At 41.8% G+C, this 25,153-nt stretch overlaps 1 protein-coding gene across 20 annotated transcripts in view; it reads left to right on the top strand.

Annotated features, from left to right (window-relative positions):
* CPEB3 (cytoplasmic polyadenylation element binding protein 3) overlaps positions 1-25,153 on the top strand; it is a 276,927-nt gene that overhangs the window by 64,252 nt on the left and 187,522 nt on the right. The gene's annotated exons all lie outside the window — the stretch shown is intronic.

Consider the following 25,153-nt stretch of genomic DNA (forward strand, 5'->3'; position numbering starts at 1 on the left):
AAGACTTATAGGAAATAGCTTAATGTAGAAAATTTGAGGCATGGATGGAAAAAAGACAGAAAAATACCTTGATAGTGAAATTTTCTTTTACATTGTGGAGTATAATAGAGTGTTGAATCAGACCAAGGGGGTTGAGGTGACATATTCTCCTGGAAGGACATTAATAATAGAGAATGTATTGAATACTCAGACATCAAATGACATTGAAAAAATAGTGAAGAAGATTTCAACAAAGAAGACAAAGCTAGGTAAAAGGATGCTTCAGCTTTTGTTACAATAATTAAATATTCAAAAAGGTAGCCATTTTAAACTATCCAGGAAGTTAAGCAGTTGCCCATTTTCTATTCCAGTTCTTTGCTAGCAAGTCATAGGCAAGCAAGCTGACATCAGGGATTTATATTAAGAAATTTCTTTTTAGGGGGTGTCATAAGCAAGTTGAAACTCAGTTTTTTAATCTCCTGGGGGCATGATCATAATATTCATGATGCCCCTAAGACATTTCATGTTTATACCAAGCCATCAAAGGAAGAAAGACAGTGTGTTCAGCATAATTTGCATTGCATATATTATTAATGATCTGGTCTGATGATTTCTTACAGAAGTCAGTATTGCAAAAAGACAACCTTTATAGAAAAAGTAAACATTGTAGATCTAGATATTCTGGAGACCTCTGTAGAAACTATCCATGTTGCGTGAAAATCTGATGCACTCTTCATTATGTTGTTTCACTTTATCATATTTTAAATCCATAGAGATTCACATGTTGTTACATGTGAAAATGCTAACTGGACTTTGAATTCAGTAAGTATTTACAAGGTAGATACTATGCTCTTGAATTTGTATTAGCCATTGTTGATGATAAATTCTCTGAATCTTGCGACTGGGTTCCACCACACCCTGACTACTGCAGCATAGTCTTCTATTCTTTCATTTCCCCTCCCCATTCCTTTATTGTACATAAAGTAACTGGTGTATGTGCACAAGCATATTGCATTTTTTTTTCTTTCTCTCCTTTTTTTTTTTTTAAACTAAATGGCCAATGGTATGTTTTGATTGACATCAAATGGAGATGGAATGGGGAAAATTCCTCGTTCTGTGAAAATACCCCCTTTCTCCATGAGTGGCATGCTCATTCAGCTCTTATCATTATATTCCAGTAAGTTATTTTGCTCTCACTGTTTTAACAAAACAAAACAAAACAAAACAAAACAAAAAAAACCAACAACATAAAAATCCTTGCATACCTTGTTTGCTTCGCGAATTTTAATGTTTTTCATTTATCATTATAAAACCAAGGACATTTTATTTTTATTTATTTATTTTTTGACAGGCAGAGTGAACAGTGAGAGAGAGAGACAGAGAGAAAGGTCTTCCTTTTGCTGTTGGTTCACCCTCCAATGGCCGCCGCGGCCGGCGCACTGTGCTGATTCGATGGCAGGAGCCAGGTACTTCTCCTGGTCTGCCATGGGGTGCAGGGCCCAAGCACTTGGGCCATCCTCCACTGCACTCCCTGGCCACAGCAGAGAGCTGGCCTGGAAGAGGGGCAACCAGGACAGAATCCGGCGCCCCGACCGGGACTAGAACCTGGTGTGCCGGCGCTGCAAGGCGGAGGATTGGCCTAGTGAGCCTCGGTGCCGGCCTCCAAGGACAATTTTATAACTTTTTTGTACATAGCTGTTACATGTAGGGCAATCTGTCTTTAAGTAGGGGTAAATTACTCTGAAAAAAATGAATCCTAGATAGTTTTCCCTTCAAGTCAAGCGTCTTGTTGTTCAAGTAAACTTCTTGTTTAAAAAAACAAAAAAAAACAAAAAAAAAACTAACACACATGAATGAGAGCATCTTGTGAAAGCAAAGTACTGATTGTGTGATCTGTTAGTTGCCATGAGTGGTTAAGGAGAAGCAAGATAATTTGACCTAAAATGGAGGGATGGAAGAGAGGGACAGACACCTGTTCTCCATTTTGTAAGATAAATAAGATTTGACTAGAGGTAATGGAATCCACAGTGAGGAAGGAAAAATGAACACTGAGTGAGACTGTTGGGTAGATCTTCCTGCTTAGAGCATAGAACTTTTAGACTTACTGAGAAGTAAGGTGGATTAGATGTTTCTTAGAGTAAAAAATAAATAAATATTTACAAGATTTCATTTCATTTTAAAGAGCATTTCAGATGTCTTTGCTACATGCAAGAAGACATGGAAGGAGGTAAGAAGAGATTAAAAATAACGGTGATGATGCAAAGTGAAGTTCAAAATTAGACTGCTGATAATGCTGATCATGATAGTGATAGAGTTTTGAATGTCTGGTTTAAGAATGAATTTTCTTCCAGGCTCTGAGGAGTCCTGAAGGACTGGAATCAAGGTAGTGACACAATGACAATGTATGTTTAGGAAGACTAGGGAGGTGGATTACAGAAGTATTTGTGTCTGCCATAGTGCAGCCTGGGGGCAAAGAGATTGCTAAGAGAGGGCTTTGATAGTTGTCTTGGGTTTAGCACAAATCCAGGAAAGTATAACTGAGAGAACCCCTACAAAGGACTGCTGACAGATTTACAATGTCTGAAGGTTCTAAGTTGTTTTATTTAAAAGGGTCTGCTTTTGAGCATTTGCTCCCCCCACTTCCTCGCATTCTTTCTCCTCTACTGGTTTTGCCCCAGCTAAAACTTGGCAACAGTGTGTTTCTCACACCGTTCTCCATGGGAGGTCCTTGTAAATTGAAATATAGGAGGGAAGAACAGAGGATGATATTTCTTCTTTCCCTGTTTGATACTTCCAGAGTACACCATTGCTGCCTTTTCTCTGTATTTAGCTATTTGAAGTCCAAGAAAACTAGTCTTGCCTGTTCTCATTCTCAAACTACTGATAAGATGTTTCTACTTCTTAAATTTCCTGTTCCTTACATTAGGTTGTGTATTATGGTGCTGAGGGGCTATTGAAGTAAAAATGAGTAGCAAATGTGTCATTAAAAATGGGGAAGTGAAAGTGCTGAGAGGTCATGCCCAGGAGTGCTAGCAACCCCTATTACTTTACTCCATAGAGTTCACAAGAGGGCCTTGTTTGTCCAACAGTTTATGTTGGCCCACCATGTGTAGTATACTCTTACATAGTCTGAAGAACAGGATCTGTACCTGTAATAGTTTTCATTAAAACATACTCTGGGGTGGACATGTGGCACATTGGTTGAGACATTGCCTGAGATTCCTGCATCCCACCTTAGAATGTCAGGCGTCAAGTTCTGGCTGTGCTGTCATGTCCAACTTCCTATTAATGTGCATCCTGGGAGGTAGCACATGATAGTTCAAGTAGTTGGACCCCTGCCCTTCAGGTAGTAGACCTGGATTGAGTTCTGGCTTTGGCCTAGCCCAATCCCAGCTGTTGGGCATTTGGGGAGTGAACAAGCAAATAGGAGATAGTTAATAATCCCTCCTCCAGCCACCCCAGTCTGTCTTTCAAATAAAATAAATAAATTTTAAAAATTAAAACCAGCATATCTCATTTTTTATATATACACATAAATGCAGATATGTGCATCCTATAAAGGCTAAATAGGAGAAATCTTGAGTAGACTATGTGATGGTGAGACAGTACCAATAAGCTAAAAGCCACAATTCTCATTGATTGTAGAAACGTTTGTCAGTGATCATAGTCATGTTTTGCTGATATGAATTTAATTTGATTTCTTGAACACTTGTTGATGTTGGTAAGACACTTAAGCTTACTGAGAATCAGAGGAAACCTGCCCAAGTTCCAAAACTGTATTATGTATTGTATTGACAAATCAAGAAAATGTGTTTTTAGATACCAGAGCTGTAGCTTTGGTCATCAATGCATGGCTTTTAAGTTGGAAAGATGTAATTAATTTTTATTTATTTGAAAGACTAAACAGAAAGGGAAAGATCACTCTTCCATCCACAAGTTCTCTCCACAATTGCTGAAAACAGCTCGACCGAGGCAGGCCAAAGTTAGGAGCCTGACCACTATCCCGGTCTCCTTTGTGGGTTGTAGGGACCCAAGTACTTACACCATCACCTGCTGTCTACCAGGGTGTGTGTTAGCCAGAAGCTTGTATTGGGACTGGGGTTGGAACTTGAATCCAGGTACTCTCATATGGCATATGGTGTTTTAACTGGTGCACAAAATACTCACTACTAGATTTTTAAAAAAATTATTTGTGGGCTGGCGCCGTGGCTCACTTGGTTAATCCTCTGCCTTGCAGCGCCAGCATCCCATATGGGCACTGGGTTCTGGTCCCGGTTGCTCCTCTTCGAGTCCAGCTCTCTGCTGTGGCCTGGGAGGGCAGTGGAGGATGGCACAGGTGCTTGGGCGCCTGTACCTGAATAGGAGACCAGGAGGAAGCATCTGGCTCCTGGCTTCAGATCTGTGCGGCACCGGCTGTGGCAGCCATTTGGGGGAGTGAACCAACGGAAGGAAGACGTTTCTTTCTGTCTCTCAAACTGTCTGGCTCTATCTGTCAAATAAAAAAAAAAAATTATTTATTTGAGAGTCAGAGAAACAAAGAGAGAAAGCTCTCATCTGCCACTTCAATTCTCCAGGGCCCACAGTGACTGGGACTGATCTGGGCCAAAGGCAGGAGCCAGGAGCTCAATCCAGTTTTCGCACATGGGTGGCAGGGAGCCACCACAACTGCCTTTCATGGTCTGATTAGCAGGAAGTTGGAATCAGGAGCCGGAGCCAGAGACTGAATACAAGTACTCTGATAAGAGAAGTTGGCCTCCTAAGTGGCATCTTAATATGCCAAACATCTGCCTCAGGCCACATAGCTTTATACCACTGCAATGAAGGTTAAGTTTGACCACATGGATTTGAAGAGAGATTCAGATGATAATATTTAAGGTGGTTAACTCTTTAGGGGTAAGTGAAAGTATTTGTGTGTTACTTGAGATTAATATGAGTATGCAGTTAAGTTAAAAATTGTGTCATGTATGGTTTTCTTTTCAGTGATTTGGATGATAAATGTAGCTTTTTCCTAAATATGGTCTGTATATCCATAATTCTGAATTTATATGTGGCATTGATTGGAATCAAAATGGCAGGCTGTAATTCACTTTGTACTGGAGGAAACTTAGTGGACTTCAGCTAATTTGCCACATTTTTTTAAAAAAGATTTATTTATTTGAAAGACAGCTTACAAACAGAGGGAGGGAGAAACAGAGAGAAAGATCTTCCATCCATTGGTTCACTCCCAAAATGGCTGCAGTGGCCAGGACTAGGCCACGCTGAAGCCAAGAGCCAAGAATTTCTTCTGGCTTCCTAAGTCCCAAAGACTTAGACTGTCTGCTGCTGCTTTCCCAGGCACATTAGCAGGGAACTGGATTGGAAGTGGAGCAGCTGGGACTCGAACTGGCACCCATGCGGGATGCCAGTGCTGCAGGTGGTGACTGAAGCCACTGTGCCACAGCACCAGCCCCTGTTTTGACATTATTTTATTTATTTTTTTAAATTTGACAGGTAGAGTTAGACAGTGAGAAAGAGAGAGAGAAAGGTCTTCCTTCCATTGGTTCACCCCCCAAATGGCCGCTTCGGCTGGCGCACCACACCGATCCAAAGCCAGGAGCCAGGTGCTTCCTCCTGTTCTCCTGTGTGGGTGCAGGGCCCAAGCACTTGGGCCATCCTCCACTGCCTTCCTGGGCCACAGCAGAGAGCTGGACTGGAAGAGGAGCAACCGGGACAGAATCCGGCGCCCCAACCGGGACTAGAACCCGGGGTACTGGCACTGTAGGCGGAGGATTAGCCTAGTGAGCCACAGCGCTGGCCAAAAGTTTCAATGAAGTTGAGATATTACACCTGTTGTTTCTAAATTAATCTTAAATTCTATTCTGTTGGACCAGAAACCGTAGTACCCACGTGATTTGCTCTTCTGAAATAAGGTAGATTATTAGAAGTGTGGATTTTAATTTAGGGAATTTAAACTTCTAGACAGAACAACTTTATATAAATTTATTTTGCTAACTGAATTTCATTGTTTCTATTCATTAAACTTAATGCATCCTTTCAAAAAATTATAAAGTATTAAAGCCCCATACAAAGGCGAATAGGGAAACTTATTGGTTATATATACTGAGTTTGCTAAACTTGCTGAAAAAACACCACCTTGATAGAGTTTTAGGAGTGAGGAAATTAATACACTTGAATAAGATTTTGAAGCCTGGTGTTATTCATAAAGTGGCTTTAGGACAGAAGGCATAGGTTAAATTTGTAAATGGTCCTGGTCACTGGAATAGTCAGTGATGTTAAATTTGGATTATAGGAATTCAAGCAGAATTACAGTTAAATCTATTTGTCTATAGTGGCATTGCCCAAAGAATTAGGCTACATAGATGATTTTAAATTTTCAAGTAGCATATTCAATAAGTAAAAGGAAATAGGTGAAATTAATTTTAATAATATATTTTATTTAACATGCTGTACCCAAAATATCTGTTTAATATGTGCTCAGTGAAAAAATTGAGATTTTTTTTGTTTTACTGGACCTTTATACCTGTAATACATTTAAATTCATTCTGGGAACACTTTTTTTTTTTTTTTTTTTTAATTGAGAGGTCCAGGGAGAAACAGAGAGAGCTCCCATCTCCGGGGTTATTCCCCAGTTGTCCACTGCCCATGGTTGGACCAGGATTAAGTTGGTATCTGGAAACTCAACGCCGGTCTGTCACATGAGTGACCGTTAACTGAGCCTCCCATGGTCTGCATTAGAAGGCAGATGGAATCGGAGTGGGACCAGTATTTGAACCTAAACATTCTGACATGAGTGTGAGCCTCTCAAGCCATGTCATCACTGCTAAGCCAAACACCAAGCTCTCTAGCAACATTTTAAGTGCTCAACAGCTGGATGTAGATATTGGCTGCCATACTGGACAGTGAAAGTGTGTAGTCTTAATTTAGAACATATGGATTTGAATGTGCTGTTGCTTAAAACAGTTTGAGTTTAGACAGTTTGTATCCCATGTCAGGATTTGGCACAGTTTGTCTGTATTAGAAGTCATAGTATGGTTTTGCAACTTGTTTCCTGGGATCTCATTCCTCACTTTTAAAAAAAGATTTATTTATTTGAAAGAGTGATACAGAGACAAAGCTAGAGAGATACTCCTTCTGCTGGTTTCACTTCCCAGGTGACTGCAACAGCTAGGTCTGGGTCAGGCCCAAGCCAAGAACCAGGAATTCTATCTGGGTCTCCCCACATGGCAAGAGCAGAAGGCAGAATGGTTCAAAGCTCTCAATTGCCTGTGTCTCAGTCATAGCTCAGTCACTTGCTGTGTGCTTTTTGCATTAGTTTTTATGGATTTTTTTTGAAGTTTTATTTATTTATTTGAAAGAGCTACACAGAGATAGAAGGAGAGGCAGAGTGAGAAAGAGAGGTCTTCCATCCACTGGTTCACTCCCCAATTGGCTGCAACAGCTAGAGTTGCGCCAAACCAAAACCAGGAGCCAGGAGCCAGGAGCTTCTTCTGGGTCTCCCATGCAGATGCAGGGTCCAAGGACTCAGGCTGTCTTCCACTGCCTTCCCTAGGCCATAGCAGAGACCTGGATGGGAAGTGGAGCAGCCCGGACTTGAACCGACATCCATATGGGATGGTGTAGCTTTACCTGCTGCACCACAGCACAGGCCCCCGGTTTTTATGTTTATAACCTAGGGATAATAATAGTATATACCTTTAAAGGCTTTCACATGCAACAAGGTAAAACATGAAATACTTACAGAGCACATAGCCAATATTGATCAGTTCTGCTATTATGTAATTCTGAGAGGTTTTGATAGTCCTCTTGTTGGTTAATTAAGAGGAAAAAGGCACTGGGAAATGATGAATTAGGATCGGGCATGCTAAGGCTCCAAAGAACACCTTAATGAGGTTCACAAGTAAGGATGTATGTGAAAATGCTTTATGAGCTGTAAATGTACTCTGTAAATAAAAAGTAATAGGAAATGATATTATTTGTAGCCTGTGTATGCTGAAGAGTGAATATCTAACTCAGCAGATAATGGTAATTTTCCCCTCCAAGTCTCCAAAGTTGAATTCCAGGGAACAGATTTAAGGTCACACCAAAAATATCCTTAAGCTGAGAGTCTTTGTGGTAGACTATTATTTTGAATCTGTGTTTATTTGTGTACAAATTAGGCTGATTCTGTCACGGGAAAAGAGTTTACTAGGCTACATCCTTAATAGTTTTCAAAGATTTAGTAAGATTCCTTTATTTAGAAAGAACTTGGTATTTACAAACAGTTCTTATTTACAGGAGGGCTTCAGAAAGTTCATGGAAAATGCAATCAAAAGGTAAGTTTATTTTGGTGCAAAAAAATTAAAATCTGTAGGTTTTTTATAATTTGTATGTTCCATGAACTTTTTAATTGACAGCCTTTGCCTCTTATATTCATAACCTGTAGCCTGGACATCATTCAGAGAATCTTTTCTGGAGTCTTTTTTTAAGATTTATTTATTTTTTTTAGATTTATTTATTTATTTGAAAGGTAGAGTTACAGAGACAGAAGGAGGGACAGAAAGAGAGAGAGAGAGAGAGAGATCTTTGATCTGCTGCTTCACTCCCAAAATGGCTGCATTGGCCAGAGCTGGATCAGACCAAAGCTAGGAGCCAGGAGTTTCATCTGGGTGTCCCACATGGGTGCAGGAGCCCAATTACTTGGGCCATCTTCAGCTGCTTTCCCAGGAGTATTATCAAGAAGCTGGATTGGAAGTGGAGCAGCAAGGACTCAAACTGGCACTCACATGGGATACTGGTGGCACAGACTGTGGCTTAACCTGCTGAGCCACAGTGCTGGTCCCTCCTGAAAACTTGGACTGCTGTTTGCACTCCCATACATAGCTCTGTCATTGAATTTATTTTATTGTATAATAATTGTCTGTAAGTAGGATCAAAGTCTTTTGTTTGGAAACTGTGCTTCACTAATCTTTTTATCTTTAATGCTTTTATCAAATTTCTCAGTAAAATATGTGGAATGAGTTAAGAAAACATAAAACAGTCCTCAGCACACTTGGCAAAATTTTGTTAATACTAACATTTGAAAGTAATAATAGTACTAACATTTGAAAGTAATAAAGACAGCTGTTCTTTTAAAAAAAAAAAAAAAGATTTATTTTATTTATTTGAAAGAGTTACAGGCCGGCGCCGTGGCTCACTAGGCTAATCCTCCACCTTGCGGCGCCGGCACACCGGGTTCTAGTCCCGGTCGGGGCGCCGGATTCTGTCCCGGTTGCCCCTCTTCCAGGCCAGCTCTCTGCTGTGGCCCGGGAGTGCAGTGGAGGATGGCCCAGGTGCTTGGGCCCTGCACCCCATGGGAGACCAGGAGAAGTACCTGGCTCCTGCCATCGGATCAGCGCGGTGCGCCGGCCGCAGCGCGCCGGCCGTGGCGGCCATTGGAGGGTGAACCAATGGCAAAAGGAAGACCTTTCTCTCTGTCTCTCTCTCTCACTATCCACTCTGCCTGTCAAAAAAAAAAAAAAAAAAAAAAAGAATGAAAGAGTTACAGAGAGAGGTACAGAGAGAGAGGTCTTCCATCCACTGGTTCACTCCTCTGATGGCTGCAATGGCCGAAGCTGTGCTGATCTGAAGGCAAGAGCCAGGAGCTTCTTGCAGGTCTCCCACGAGGGTGCAGGGGCCCAAAGACTTGGGCCTTCTTCTACTGCTTTCCCAGGCCATGACAGCTGTTCTTTTAAAAAATGTTCTATGATGTAGAAATTTTGGAAATTGTGACTGAACCTCCCTTAAACTTACTGCATTTTACTTTATGGTCTCTAAAGTACCTTTAAGTATCATTACCAAAATGACACAGGCTTTACTAATTTTTTAACTTTCCAGATACCAAACATTTTAATAAATTTAGATTCTTTGCATTTTAGATTCTTTAAGGTGTTCATCTTTTAAATGGGGTAACATTTAAGTAGAAGGTAAGGTTACAGACTTACAAATATTTTCTTTGTGGAATGCTTGCATAACAAATAACTTGTGTGTGGTTAGCCTTCTTCAGGAATATCGGATGTGTATGAAGAACTGATTTTGATATTTAGCTCCTTCATCTGTAACAGATTATAGTATCTACCTTATAGGACACCTGTAAAAATTTGATGAGATAATCCAAGCAAAGTACTCAGCACAGGGTCTGACTCATATTAATCATCCATTAGATGGTAGCTATGACTCAATCTGTTCTACAGACTTGTTGCAAAAAACAGTATATACTATATATAGATATATATATAAACAAATGGATATATATAGCCATTGTATATCCATATATATATATATATGTATATATATTCCATTTCTCTTTCACTGGAGGCAGATTAATACTGTTTAAAGAAGAAAGTAACCCAACATCAGATTGGATATTGTGATTCAGCATGTTAAGGTGTCACTTGAGACACCCACATCCCATTTCATTGTGCCCATTTGAGAACCAGCTACTCCTGTTTTGGTCTCGCTTCCTGCTAATGCATTCTGGGAGACAGCAGATGATGGCTCAAGTCCTTGGGTCTCTGTCACACATATGGGAGACCCAGATGGAATTCCAACTCCTGATTTAGCCCTGACCGTCATGGGCATTTGGGAAATGAGCCAGTGGATGGAAGATTGATTTTCCTGTGTGTGTGTGTGTGTGTGTGTGTGTGTGTGTGTCAGTCACTCTGCCTAAATAGAAATAAACATCTGAAAAAAATAACCCAGCATTATTTTATGTCAGGGATGGGTTTGGCCTGAAAACAGAGAGTAAGTATGTTGAAATGAAAAAAAATATATAAGTTTTAAAAATGGTTTAAACAGTTTTGGCTTTTGCATATGCTATCCTATTATATATTTGGGTTGGGTCACTTAATTCATTTTTATTATTCATATCTGCTTAAGTCTCATTTTTCTTTGGAATTAGACTTATACAATAAACTTGAGATGCAAGGATTTTTTTTCTTTTAATTTGTTTTATCTTTCTCTTCCTGCCAAAAGAGAGGGATTTGGAAACTGAGAACTAGTTGATATGCTCCTGGTTCTCTGGACTGAGTCCATCAACTTGGAATAAACTTTACTGGTACTTCCCAGGTTCCATTATTTAAAATGTGCACATATGTATATTGGTGACCTCTCCAGTGGTGGCCTGGGAGTTAACAGTGAAGAGCTGTAGTTCTTAACTCTTAATCTCTGTACATCCATTGCTTCTGAAAGAGAAGAATCATAGAAGGCTTCTTGCCCAGAGTTATACAGTTGTTACGTATGCATACAAGCAGCTGCTCAATTCCTGAATTCAGGAGTCCGAGAGGAAACAGGGGGCCACAGCAGAAGCGTTCACGTCGCGGCCCCTGTCAGATTCTGGTGAATCTGCGAATTCTGCTGCATATTTCCTCACCCAACCACGCGAGTCAAACAGCCATTGAAATACAGCACAGCTGGGCAGACTTACTGGTGTCTTATATGGCCATGATAGTCCAGTGATGCTTCCAGGCTGGTACTGGAACTGCTGAAACACATCATTGTTAAGACGTGATCTGGTCATAAATTGAATGAGTTGGTTGTCTGAAGGACACAGCGCGTCACTACAACTCTCTGGAGTGAAACTCATCAGAAGCAATGGGAGACATGAAAAGATGTTGTTTGTAGGTAGTATGGTTAATAGCTGCTTAAAGGTTCCTGAAGGAGCATTAAAGATATCCTGGAAATATAAGTGCTGTGAGGACACTTGTCATTAGTTATTTGACTTCCAGTAGGATTGCTCTTTGAGTTTTATTGCTGTCTGCCTTAGGTTTAATTTTCTAGGTCCATGGCCAGCGCCACGGCTCAATAGGCTAATCCTCCACCTAGCGGCGCCAGCACACTGGGTTCTAGTCCCGGTCGGGGCGCCGGATTCTGTACCGGTTGCCCCTCTTCCAGGCCAGCTCTCTGCTATGGCCCAGGAGTGAAGTGGAGGATGGCCCAAGTGCTTGGGCCCTGCACTTCATGGGAGACCAGGATAAGCACCTGGCTCCTGCCTTCGTATCAGCGTGGTGTGCTGGCTGCAGCATGCCGGCCACGGCGGCCATTGGAGGGTGAACCAACGGCAAAGGAAGACCTTTCTCTCTGTCTGTCTCTCTCTCACTGTCCACTCTGCCTGTTAAAAAAAAAATTTTTTTTTCTAGGTCCTTGAGTTGCTTGTAAATGGAACAGCTCAAATCAAGCTCTGTTGCCTTCCTTGAGTGACAGCTCAGAAAAGTAATTCGGAGGGGTGTGTGTGTGTGTGTGTGTGTGTGTGTGTAAAGATTTATTCATTTATTTGAAAGGCAGAGTTACAGACAGGGAGAGATGTTGCATCTGCTGGTTCACTCTCAGAATGGCCACAATGGCCAGGGTTGGAATAAGCTGAAGCCAGGAGCCTGGAACTTCATCTGGGCCTCCCAGGTAGGTGATGGGGCCCAAGCACTTGGGCCATCTTCTGCTTTCCCAGGTGCATTAGCAGGGAGCTAGATCAGAGCTGGATTGGAAGTAGAGAAACTGGGACTTGAACTGGTGCTCATATGGGATGCCAGCATCACAGGCAGTGGCTGAGGTCACTGTGCAACAATGCCAGCCTCAAGTTATTTGATCTTATGTCTTAAATCTAAAGTAGATGATTTACACAGCTGGCATTATTGTGGTGCTGTGGGTTAAGTCTCCCTTTTGAAACTGGCATCCCATATGGGCGATAGTTCAGTCCTGGCTGCTCTACTTCCTGTCTAACTCCCTGCTGTTCCACTTGGGAAAGCAACAGAGGATGGCTCAAGTACTTGTGCCTCTGCACCCACATGGCAGACCTTGATGGAGTTCTGTGCTCCTAGCTTTAGCCTGGTCCAGTCCCAGCCATTGCAGCCATTTGAGGTGTGAACCAGCAGATGGAAGGTTTCTCTCTCTCTCTCTCTCTCTCCCTCTCTCTCCATCTCTCTCTCCCTCTCTCTCTCCCTCCCTCTCTCTCTCTAACTCTGCCTTTCACATAAATAAATAAATAAATCTTAAAAAAAGAAGTAGGTGATTTGCAAATAGTATCACAGTTCTTTTTTTTTAATGTTTTTATTTATTTATTTATTTGACAGGTAGAGTTATAGACAGTGAGAGAGACAGAGAGAAAGTTCTTCCTTCCGTTGGTTCACTTCCCAAATGGCTGCCACGGCCAGCGCTGCGCCGATCGGAAGCCAGGAGCCAGGTGCTTCTCCTGGTCTCCCATGGGGTGCAGGGCCCAAGCACTGGGCCATCCTCTACTGCACTCCCTGGCCACAGCAGAGAGCTGGCCTGGAAGAGGGGCAACCGGGACAGAATCCGGCGCCCGAACCGGGACGAGAACCTGGGGTGCCAGTGTCACAGGCAGAAGATTAGCCTAGTGAGTCACGGCACCGGCCTTGTATCTAATTTTAATGCTGAGTGTATGCAGTGACCAGTCTACTTTCTATTTCTACAGATTATTTTTTTTTATTTTAGATAATTCATATGATTGAACTCGTTCAATATGTGATCATTTGTGACCAGCTTGCTTGCTTACTTGCTTGCTTTCAAGATTTATTTATTTATTTATTTGAAAGGCAGAGTTACAGAGAGAGGGAGAGACAGAGAGAGAGAGAGAGATCTTCATCCACTGGTTCATTCCTCAAATGGCCACAATGGCCGGATCTGGGTCAATCTAAAACCAGGAACCAGGAACAACTTCTGGATCTTCCATGTGAGTGCAGGGGCCGAACACTTGGGCCATCTTCAGCTGCTTTCCCAGGCACATTAGCAAGGACCTGGATTGAAAGTGGAGCAGCTGGGACTCAAACCGATGCGGATGCCGGCACCTCAGGTGGAGACTACCTGCTGTGCCACAATGCCAGCCCCAGTGACCAGCTTTTTTCATTTATCCTAATGTTGAGTTTCATCCATGTTATATCATGTATCAGTACTTCATTCATTTTTATTGCTAAGTAATATTCCATTGCATGAATGTACCACAATTTGTTCCATTCATTAGTTGATGGGCATTGGGTAGTTTACAATTTTGGAAACTATGAATAAAGTTGCCTTATAAGGTTATTATAAACATCTATATACAGTTTCTTATTTTTAAAAAAGATTTTATTTATTTGTTTATTTAAAAATCAGAGTTATAGAGAAGGAGAAACAGGTTTTCTGTCCACTGGTTCACTCCCTAGATAACCATATGGCTGGGGGTGGGCTAGTCCTAAGCCAGGATTCAGGAGCTTCTTCCAGGTCTCCCATGTAGTTGACAGGGACCCAAGGACTTCGGCCATCTTCTGCTGCTTTTCCCTGGCCATTAGCAGGGAGGTGGTTTGGAAATGGAGCAGCTGGGACTTGAACTGTCACTGATATGGTATGCCAGTATTGCTGGTGGCTGCTTTACCCACTGTACCACAACTTTGCTGGCCCCAGTTTTATTAATTTTTTCCTATACAAGCTTTCATGTAGACAAGTATTTTTTTTAATTTATCTTGGATAAATACTTAGGAGTGAGACTGCTGTGTTGTTTGGTTAAATGTATGAGGGTATTTCAAAAAGTTCATGGAAAATGGAATTAGGAAACAAGTTTATTTTGGTGCAACAGAATTTTAAAATCCATACATATGGGAGTTTTCCAAAAGTCCATGGGTATTGTGTGTTATTTAAAAATATCCATGGATTTTTAAGTTTATTTTGGTTTAAAAATTTTGTCTTTTAATTCCATTTTCCCATTTTTGAAGTACTTTGTAAGAAATTGCTCCACTGTTTTTCCAAAGTGGTTGTACCATTTTTCATTTCCACCAGCAATGTATGAGAGTTCTGACTATTCCACATCCTTATCAGCATTTGGAATTATCAAGGGTTTTATGTATTTTTAGCCATTCTAATGTGTGTGGTTCTTTGTCAGTTTTAAATGAAAATCTTGTAAGATGAAGTCAGCAGGACAATTTAAAGGGGAAGCAGATATTTACTTATGTGCTACCTGTGCCTTCTGCTAGGTGATGGGATTACGGAGAAGATCTGTCTTTGCTCCCATGGGACTTACAGTTTTTTGAGGGTGACAGGCATGCAAAGAAGTAATTGTAGTATACTGTTAGTACTAATTACCTGGAGTCAGAATATTGGGGTGAGGAAGGAGTATCTAACTATAGTTGGAAGTGGTCAAAGTTGTGGAAGAAATTTGACGTTTATAATCAGTAAAAAGAAGAGAATACAGGGAGCTACATGTATTTTTGCCCAATACTCCAAAATGCAGGCATTTTGGGGGTGAACCAGTGGATGGAAGATCTCTCTCTGCTTTTCAAATAAAACGAAAATAAAATTTTTTGAAGTTTAAAATTAATTATAGGGGCTGGCGCCGTGGCTCAATAGGCTAATCCTCCGCCGTGCGGCGCCGGCACACCAGGTTCTAGTCCCAGTCGGGGCGCCGGATTCTGTCCCGGTTGCCCCTCTTCCAGGCCAGCTCTCTGCTGTGGCCAGGGAGTGCAGTGGAGGATGGCCCAAGAGCTTGGGCCCTGCACCCAATGGGAGACTAGGAGAAGCACCTGGCTCCTGGCTTCAGATCAGTGTGATGCGCCGGCCGCGGCGGCCATTGGAGGGTGAACCAACGGCAAAGGAAGACCTTTCTCTCTGTCTGTCTCTCTCACTGTCCACTCTGCCTGTCAAAAAAAATAAAAAATAAATAAATAAAATAAAATAAAATTAATTATAGGGTTCAGGGTTGGGATAGCAGTGGTCAAGCTCTTCCTATGTTACTACACCTAATTCATCAATGCCTAATAAGCCATTTTAGGTAATATTCTGCTGGCAGCCCATTGATTTAGGGAAGCATCAACTAATCACTCTACTTTTTAAAAACAATTTATTTATTTGAAAGCCAGAGAGGGAGGGAAGAAAGATGGGAGAGAGAGAGAAATGAGAGAGGAGAGAGAGAGAGAGCGCGCGCTCTTTCATCCACTGTTCACTTGCCAAATGGCTATGATAGCTGAGACTAGACCAGCCGAATCCAGGAACTTCATCTGGGTCCTGCACAGTGGTAGCAGAGGCCCAAATACTCGGGCCATCTTCTGCTGCTTTCCCAGGCACATTAGCAGAGAACTGGATCGGAAGTAGAGCAGCCAGGACTTGAACAGGTGCTCATATGGGATGCTGGCATTGCAGGCAGTGGCTTAACCCACTGCGTCACAATGCTGGCCCCCAGATAATCACTTTAAAAAGTCTCTTGTGTACAATAACTATGGAAAGGAACTAATTTAATTTTTTTAGTTTTTGAAACTTGCCTGCTATGCATTATAGTTTGTTTTTTAATTTCTTTATCCTTCTTAGGTCTAGTACATTTCTGCCTTTTATCTAGTACACTACTGAACCTTATAATCATTCCTTTTAAAAAGGCATATGGGCGTGGACATTTGGTGCAGTGGTTAAGATGCCTCTTGAGATGTCCACATGTCAGAGTGCCTGGATTTGAGTCCCAACTCTGCTTTCATTTTCCTACTAGGCCAGCTAAGGAGACAACAAGGTACTTGGGTCTCTGCCGTCTGTGTGGGAGAATCAGATTGAGTTGCAGGCATTTTGAGGGTGAACTAGTGAATGAAGATCTCCCTCTCTCTCTCTCTCTCTCTCTCTCTCTCTGCCTTTCAAATAAAATTAAAATAAAATTTTTTGAAGTTTAAAATGAATTATAGGGTCCGGCATTGTGATGTAGCAGGTAAAACCTGCCCACATACGAGCACTGGTTTGAGTCCCAGCTGCTCCGCTTTGGATTCAGCTACTTGCTAATGTGCCTGAGTGGAAAAGCAACAGAAGATGGCTCAAGTGCTTGGGTGCCTGTCACCTATGTAGGAGACCAGGAAGAATCTCCTGGCTCCTGGCTTCAGCCTGGGTCATCCATGGCTGTTGTGGCTGTTTGGGGAGTGAACCAGAGTATGGAAGATCTGTGTGTGTGTGTATGTGTGTGTGTGTGTGTGTGTGTGTGTATACTTTTCTCTGTAACTCTGCTTTTCAAATAAATCTTAAAAATTTTTTAAAAATAAAATACATTGTATGTTTAACTATGAACTGTTTATGACAGTTAGCAATGGCAACAGTAGACATTTATACTTTCTGTACTGTTGACCCCTCTAGCATTTAGTCTGCTGGATGTGGCCTCAATATGTAGGGTCATTAAAAAATGCAGTGATTTTAAAAGCCATATTTCCCTGTGTCTGATATCCTCAGCCACTGTTCTGACCTGTCTGGCCAAAACCAATGAGAACAATGAAGGAAGATTCGGTTTGGAGCAGAAAGAGTCAGCAGAAGGATGCTTGAAGTTGAGTCATGCTCATTTAATTTTTGAGTACCTCTTAGAAACAGATAAAACCAGCCTCTTGGTTTTTTTTTTTTTTTTTTTTTTTTTTTTTTTTTTTTTTTTTTGTAACCTCTCCAAAGGAGGGAGAAAAGTTTTAGTTTTTGAAGTTCTTTAGGTTAAATATAAGAAGTCTTAAGTTGCCAATCTATACACATTGAGAGTGTGGAGTCACCTTTTCTAGAGAGCTGCAAATGTAATAGTCTCATTTGGGATGGTTAAAAGACACCATTGACTGAAGGGCTTGATGCTCACAGAGGAGGAAATAAAAGTATACATTTGAAAATGTTTATTCTACTTCCCTTCAGATTCTTTTAAAAAGATTATTTATTTATTTAATTATTTGAAAAGCAGAGTTAGAGAGGCAGAGAGAGAGACAGAGGTCTTCCATCTGCTGGTTCACTCCCCAAATGGCTGCAATGATCAGAGCTGCACTGATCTGAAGCCAGGAGCCAGGAGCTTCTTCTGGGTCTTCCACTTGGGTGCAGGGGCCCAAGAACTTGGGCCATCTTCTACTACTTTCCCAGGCCATAGCAGAGAGCTGGATTGGAAGTGGAGCAGCCGGAACTTGAACTGGCGCCTATATGGGATGCCGGCACTGCAGGTGGCAGCTTTACTGGCTAAGCCACAGTTCCTGGCCCCTCCCTTCAGATTAATGAGGTTAGGTTTTACTTTATTTGGGAGAGATTTTAATCTTAGGGCAAATGTGTATCAGGCTACTCACTTCTACAGTAAGTTCAATTTGATATAGGAACCTCATACGTTTGATGGGTCATGGCAAGTAACAGCAGCAATTGGTTTAGAAGCACGTATTTTATAGCAGTTTTTTTATTTATTTGAGAGACAAACAGGTTGGGGGTGGGGGGCCAGAGAAAGAGAAATAATTCCCACATCCTAGCTCAGGTCCGAATTGACTGTAACAGCTAGGGCTGGGCCAGATGGGAGCCAGAAATTCAGTCAGGGTCTTGTAGGACCCTGTGGCAGGAACTCAAGTCCTTGATCCATCACCTGCTACCTTCCCAGGGTATGCATTAGCAGGAAACTGGAATCAGGAGCAGAGTCAGGAGTTGAACCCAGGCATAGCAAAATGGAATGTGAGCATCCCAACTTGTGTCTTAACCCCTAGGCCAAATGCCCCAGTTATTAGAAATTTTCTTTTCAGCTTATCTAATTGTTGCCTCCATCTAGTATTATTAACCATCCTGTTTGTTATTTATCATATTCTTAAGCAGATTCTGTGCTTGAAATTACTCCATGTTGGGGCTGGCGCCGTGGCTCACTTGGTTAATCCTCCGCCTGCGACGCCGGCATCCCATATGGGCGCTGGGTTCTAGTCCTGGTTGCTTCTCTTCGAGTCCAGCTCTCTGCTGTGGCCTGGGAGGGTAGTGGAGGATGGCCCAAGTGCTTGGGCCCCTGCACTTGCGTGGGAGGCCAGGAAGAAGCACCTGGCTCCTGACTTTGGATTAATGCAGCACCTGCCATGGCGGCCATTTGGGTAGTGAACCAACGGAAGGAAGACCTTTCTCTCTGTCTCTCTCTCTCTTTCTCTGTCTCTCTCACTGTCTATAACTCTACCTGTCAAATAAATAAATAAATAAAAAAGAAATTACTCCATGTTGAGCTTTTGGATGTATTACCTGTTTGGTTTTTACTCAGGGCTGGCAACTTCCATAGATACTTGTGTTTCATTATTAGTGATATCTTTCATGGAAACTAGGGACAGGTAACCATTATGCCAAAGTAAACAAAGCATGGAAGAGATGATGTTAAAAGGCCAAAACAGAAGTTTAGAGAAGATGTGATGTGATGGGAAAGAAATTTCAGAATGAACAATCATTTTATAGAATGTATCTTGGGATGATTATTTGATTATTTTAATATAGTTAATATGCATGTACTTTGTAGGTAGGATATGTATATGGTTGGGGAAATGAGCAAGAGCATGTGTATTATTAGGGGCTTATCTCAAAAGCACGGTTCTGATTAAAAGAGGCCAGTTACAGAACAGTGTGCACTATTTTACATTTAGGGAAAAATAAGCCAATGTGTATTTTTGGTGGGTACATATTAATATAGTCATCCCCCTGAATTTGTTCCAGGACTCCCACCTCCCCAGAATACTAACATACAGGAGACCAAAATCCACTGATGCATAAGTCCTATATATAAAATGGCATAGTATTTGCATGTTACCTATTCAACCTGCCTGTATACTGAATTTTTAAAAACAAAGATTTTTGAAAGGTGGAGTTACTGAGAGAGAGGGAGAGACAGAGGTCTTCCATCTGCTCATTCAGTCCCCAAATGGCCTCAACAGCTGGGGCTGGAGCTGGCAGGAGCCAGGAGCCAGTAACTGGTTTAGAAGTAGAGCATTCTGATATGAGATACCAGTGTCACAAGTGGCAGACTAACCCACTGTGCTACAATACCACCCCCAGGAATTCCTCTCTGGTTTGGCTGTATTATCCTATGACTGTATTTATCATTTCCTAGCCTTTTCAAGCATCTGTTCACTTTTTGATTTTTGGTTGTTTTCTTCCCATTCTTCCCAACCAAGCCCTCCTTGTTCAAGGAGCACACTGTAACTGATTAATGTAGAAGCACTAGAACATTACTGGCAGGGACTTGAGAGTCAGAGACACATCCTGATTTCTGACGAGTTCTGTGACTTTGAGCAGCTATGCAACATTTCTGAGCTCAGGTTTTCTTCCCCTCTTTGAAATGGAGATAATCCTTGCTCTGGAGGGTTGTGGGGAGGGTCGAGATCATGGCTGTAAATCAGTTAGTGCAGTGTGTAGCACATAGGCGGCATGGTTAATTTTAGTGTTTGATTCCAGAGCTACTTTTTTCCTCAGATGCTGTTGGCACTTGAAGCCTTCTACTTTGTATTTCCATGAGAAGAAAGTCTGGGTATGAGCCCAAAAGAGGAAAGGATCCTGAATTCCTCTTCCAAGAAAAGGGCAGATAAATGAGGAAGGGCTGATAGAGGCAGACTCACAGCTGTGTTGTGGGGTTAGATCAACAGCTTTTTTGGGTTAACTAGTTGTTAGTTGAACGAGGATAATTGACCAAGGGCTAGTGAGGTTGCCTGTGTGGTAGGGTGGGGTTAAAGAGACCTCTGTCAGGCTTATGGCAAGATTAGGTTAAAGAGATGTGTTTGTAATGAAGATTTAAGGTTGAGGGGCTGACGCTGTGGCATAGTGGGTAAAGCTGCCACCTGCAGTGCTGGCATCCCATATGGGTGCCGGTTTGAGTCTCGGCTGCTCCACTTCTAATCCAGCTCTCTGCTATGGCCTGGGAAAGCAGTAGAAGCTGGCCCAAGCCCTTGGGCCCCTACACCCAAATGGGAGACCCAGAAGAAGCTCCTGGCTCCTGGCTTCAGATCAGTGCAGCTCTGATCATTGCAGTCATTTGGGGAGTGAACCAGCAAATGGAAGAAATCTCTCTCTCTCCCTCTGCCTCTGCCTCTCTGTAACTCTGCCTTTCAAATAAAATAAACAAATCTTAAAAAACAAAAAGACTTCAGGTTGGATGCATTAGCAGGAAGTCAAGGAAGCACTACAGTGAGTGCTTTTAAAAGCGTGGTCTGGATTGGACTGGGTTTAAGCCCTGGCTCCATGCCTTACTGGTCCCATATCCTTGAAGCACTTACTTAATCTCTCTGAACCCAATTGCTTAATTTATAAAATGGGTATAAAAGTCACCTACTGGCCGGCGCCGCGGCTCACTAGGCTAATCCTCCGCCTTGCGGCGCCGGCACACCAGGTTCTAGTCCCGGTCGGGGCGTCAGATTCTGTCCCGGTTGCCCCTCTTCCAGGCCAGCTCTCGGCTGTGGCCCGGGAGTGCAGTGGAGGATGGCCCAAGTGCTTGGGCCCTGCACCCCATGGGAGACCAGGAGAAGTACCTGGCTTCTGCCATTGGATCAGCGCGGTGCGCCGGCCGCAGCGCGCCAGCAGTGGCGGCCATTGGAGGGTGAACCAACGGCAAAGGAAGACCTTTCTCTCTGTCTCTCTCTCACTGTCCACTCTGCCTGTCCAAAAAAAAAAAAAAAAAAGTCACCTACTTCAGAGTTGCAAGGTTACATATGGCATGTTAGAACAGTACCAGTCACATAATATTTGATACTTGATAAATTTATTAATTTTAAGTCAGGCTGGAGGAAGAGAACAGGACTTAGGCAGAAAGGGTGTGTTGTTCCTGTATACAACTGATGACATCTGTCATTGGTTATCTTCAAATAATCAATAATGGGATGCATTATTGTTTTTTTTTAAGATTTATTTATTTATTTATTTCAAAGGCATAGTTATGGAGAGAGGGAGTGACAAAGAGATCTTCTATCCCTGGTTCACTCCCCAGGGAGTGAACTGCAATGGCCAGAGCTAAGCCAATACGAAGCGAGGAGCCAGGAGCTTCTTCTGGGTCTCCCATGTGGTTGCAGGGCCCAATCACTTGATCCATCCGCTACTGCTTTCCCAGGCCATCAGCAGGGAGTTGGATCAGAAGTGGAGCAGCCAGGACTCGACTTGGTGCCCAAAAAGGATGCCAACACCACAGACAGATGCTTAACCTACTACACCATGGTGCTGGCCCCAGGATGCATTATTTATAGGTTTTCTAATACTTCCTGAAAAAACAAAACCAAACTAAAACCAAGCAGGAAAACAAAAGAAGTTGTGTTCTTTTCCCCCAGTATTGAGAAAACAAAAAATGTGAAAAAGGACGTAGGGTAGTTGCCACTGTAATTTTTGTCATTGAATGCTAAATTGTAGGCTAGTTTTCACTGTGCATAATGTCTGCTTATTAATTTTACTACAGATTTTTTTCAGTTTTTCTGATTTTTTTTGTTCTGTCCTCATAGGCTTCCTGGTTAATCAGTTATTTCAGCAATGTTTCTTACTTGTAAAACAAAAAGGGTGAATGGTATGTGACAAATATAAATTGATGAGACATGGGTAGAATTAATTTTAATGAGAAAATAAGTCTTTCAGAGGACCATAATCTATTTAGTTTAGAAGCCTGTGAAAATTTTGTTATGCCTTTCATGTGTCATATGCTTTCATCTGTTGAGCATTAGTGAACACTGTTTTATTAGCATCCGTGAACTTCCGGGTTTTAAAATCTATATTCCAGCACTCTGAAATGGCATCACACAAGTCTTAAGTTCTTCCTAATATTACAGTAGCTACCATAGCCTTGTATGTTCTGCTATGCAGTACTGAAAACCACTGTAAAGAGAAGATTATCTCCATTTTATAGATGAAGATAATGAAATATTAGAAACTTGTTCAAAGTGATATGGTGGTAACTGGAAGAACCTGACTTTAAAAATCAAATTTTTTAAAAGATTTATTTATTTGAAAGGCAGATTTACAGAGAGAAAATGATAGAGAGCCCTTCCATCTGCTGGTTTGCAAATGGCCTCAACAGCTGGGGCTGGGCCAGGCTGAAGCCAGGAGCCAGGAATTTCATCCATGTCTCCCACAAGGGCCGCATTCTGCTGCTTTCCCAGGTTGCATTAGCAGGGAGCTGGATCAGAAGTGGAGCAGCCAGGACTCAAACAGATGCCCATATGAGATGCCAGCATTGCAGGCGTATCTTAACCTGCTGCACCCAAGTGCCAGCCCCTGAAATCAAATTTTGATTTCAAAGAGCCGAGACATAAACTGGCACCCGTAAGCGATGCTGGCGTTGCAGGTGACAGCTCTGCTCACTATGCCCCAACACCAGCCCTGTCAAAGTTTGGGTTTTTAAGAACCACAGTACCAAATGCCTCTTTAAACTGCAGTCAGTCAGAAAACTGCAAAGCTGACCCTCTGCAAAGTGGCCAGGCTTATTTATTGCCTTCCTTGCCATTATTTTACTGTCCAATTTAACTCAACAGAATGAGGTGTAAAAACTTAAATAATCATCCAGCTTAGTAGTGCTCAGCCAATCATGAGTCGCCTGAGACATTTATTTTTTGAATTTTGTGTAGGTGGATTTGAGCTGGAGCCCATGGATGTTTGAACCAGTTCTACATGTGATTTTGACAGGTTTAAAAACCACTTAAATTTAGGCAGGTGAATTCCCCCTATCCAACACCCTCACCAATTTTTCTGACGTTTGCTCATCTAATCTCTGATATATATTTGTGACAAGAACTTAGTACTACCTAGTCAGAAGGTTGTATAATTAGTAGTTAGGCAGATTACTATACTTGTATAAGAGTGACCATTTACTACCACATATGGATTGGATTAACTCTTTAAACAGGTTCACTTTCCAAATGACACCAATTATCAGGCCTGGGCCAGGAAGAAGCCAGAAGCTGGGACCTTCTGGTTCTCTCACATGGGTGCAGGGGCCCAAGCACTTGGGCTGTCTGCTACTACTTTCCCAGATGCATCAACAGGGAGCTGGATAGGAAGTGGAGCAGCTGGGACTTGAACTGGCACCCACATAGGATGCCACTGTTGCAGGTAGCAGGCTTAACCTACCATGCCACAATGCTGTCCCCAAAATGGATTTTTATGCTTCTTGGGTATTGGCTTTGAAGTTTGATCTGGGTTTTAATATTCTCTGAACCTCATCTTCCTCATGTATAAAATGGGTATGTTGTTAACAAACTTGAAAGACTATACCAAGGATTAAATGAAAAAAAAAATTATGCTGGCTGGAAAGAGTCTTTTCTGACAGTTCTCTTACCTTGTCAGCCTGTTCTCAAACAGTCCCATGTCCATAGGGCTCAAGTTAGAAATGTGGATGTGATGGAAGGCACCTAAATATTCATTCTGTGATTGTCAATGCCAGAAATAGGTTTTCATTTTGCCTCTTCATCAGCATGCTTTGTTACATCTGGCTTTTTATTTGGAACAAAGAATATGATACTTCTTATGGCAACAGATAAGCCTGCATTTCTGGAAATTAACCTTTACTTCTTAGGGAATTAGTTTCCACTGATACTGTAAACCCAACGCAAAACAAATGATCGTAGGAATACTTTAAAGGTAAAAGAAAAGATGTTGGATTACATAGAGACCAAAATGGAGAACCAAAGAAAATATTCCATGTCTCTTCTTGTCGAAGGGTAGAGACATATAACTGAAGAATGTTGGCCTTAGGAGAGGGTAAATGACAAGGCTGATAAACTGTTCAAGACCCAGACAATCATCTCTTATCACTGTCATTTGATTTGGTTTGGCTCTGGAAATGTATGCTTTTCTTAAACAAAGCAGATTGGATCTATTCTAAAGTATTATCTCTGGCTGTGATCTGCCCTTCTCTTTAAGCTGTGACTACAAAGGAAAGTTTGTAGGTGATGGTTTCCTGTGACTTAAGTTTGATGGAACAATGTTTTTTTTTTTTTCTTTTTGCTGTATGTAATTTGTATTAGCTATCTGTTTTTAAAGTGTTTTTTAATCTAACATCATGAAAACAGTACTTTGGGTTCAACTTTTCATGTGAGTGCTTTTCAAAAGGCAATTTTAACACTTTGGACATGTTTTTGCTTTTGAAAAGTGTATATTATATGTGGAACTTATTGGCCATAAATATTAAAGATATTCAATAAAATGACATTGAAATTTTGATTACTTCTTGATTTTTCAGGAAAGATATGTTGTTTGTAGACTTATTATTATTATCTTCTGGGGAGACAGAAAGTATTCATTTGACAGTGAAGGCAAGGATTGGATAACAGACAGAGGGTTAAGCTGATGCACTTGACTCTTTTTTTTTTTAAACAAAATTATATATTTGAGAAGCAGTGAAACAGATGAGAGTGAGCTCCAATCTACTGGTTCACTTCCCAAATGCACAGGATGGCCAGGGCTAGGAGGGAACTGAGTCCAAGACTCCCACATGGATGACAGGAAT

This window comes from Oryctolagus cuniculus, chromosome 15 (genome assembly GCF_051225735.1).
Source record: "Oryctolagus cuniculus isolate XC-2025 breed Fujian yellow rabbit chromosome 15, ASM5122573v1, whole genome shotgun sequence".
Classification (NCBI taxonomy): Eukaryota; Metazoa; Chordata; class Mammalia; order Lagomorpha; family Leporidae; genus Oryctolagus; species Oryctolagus cuniculus.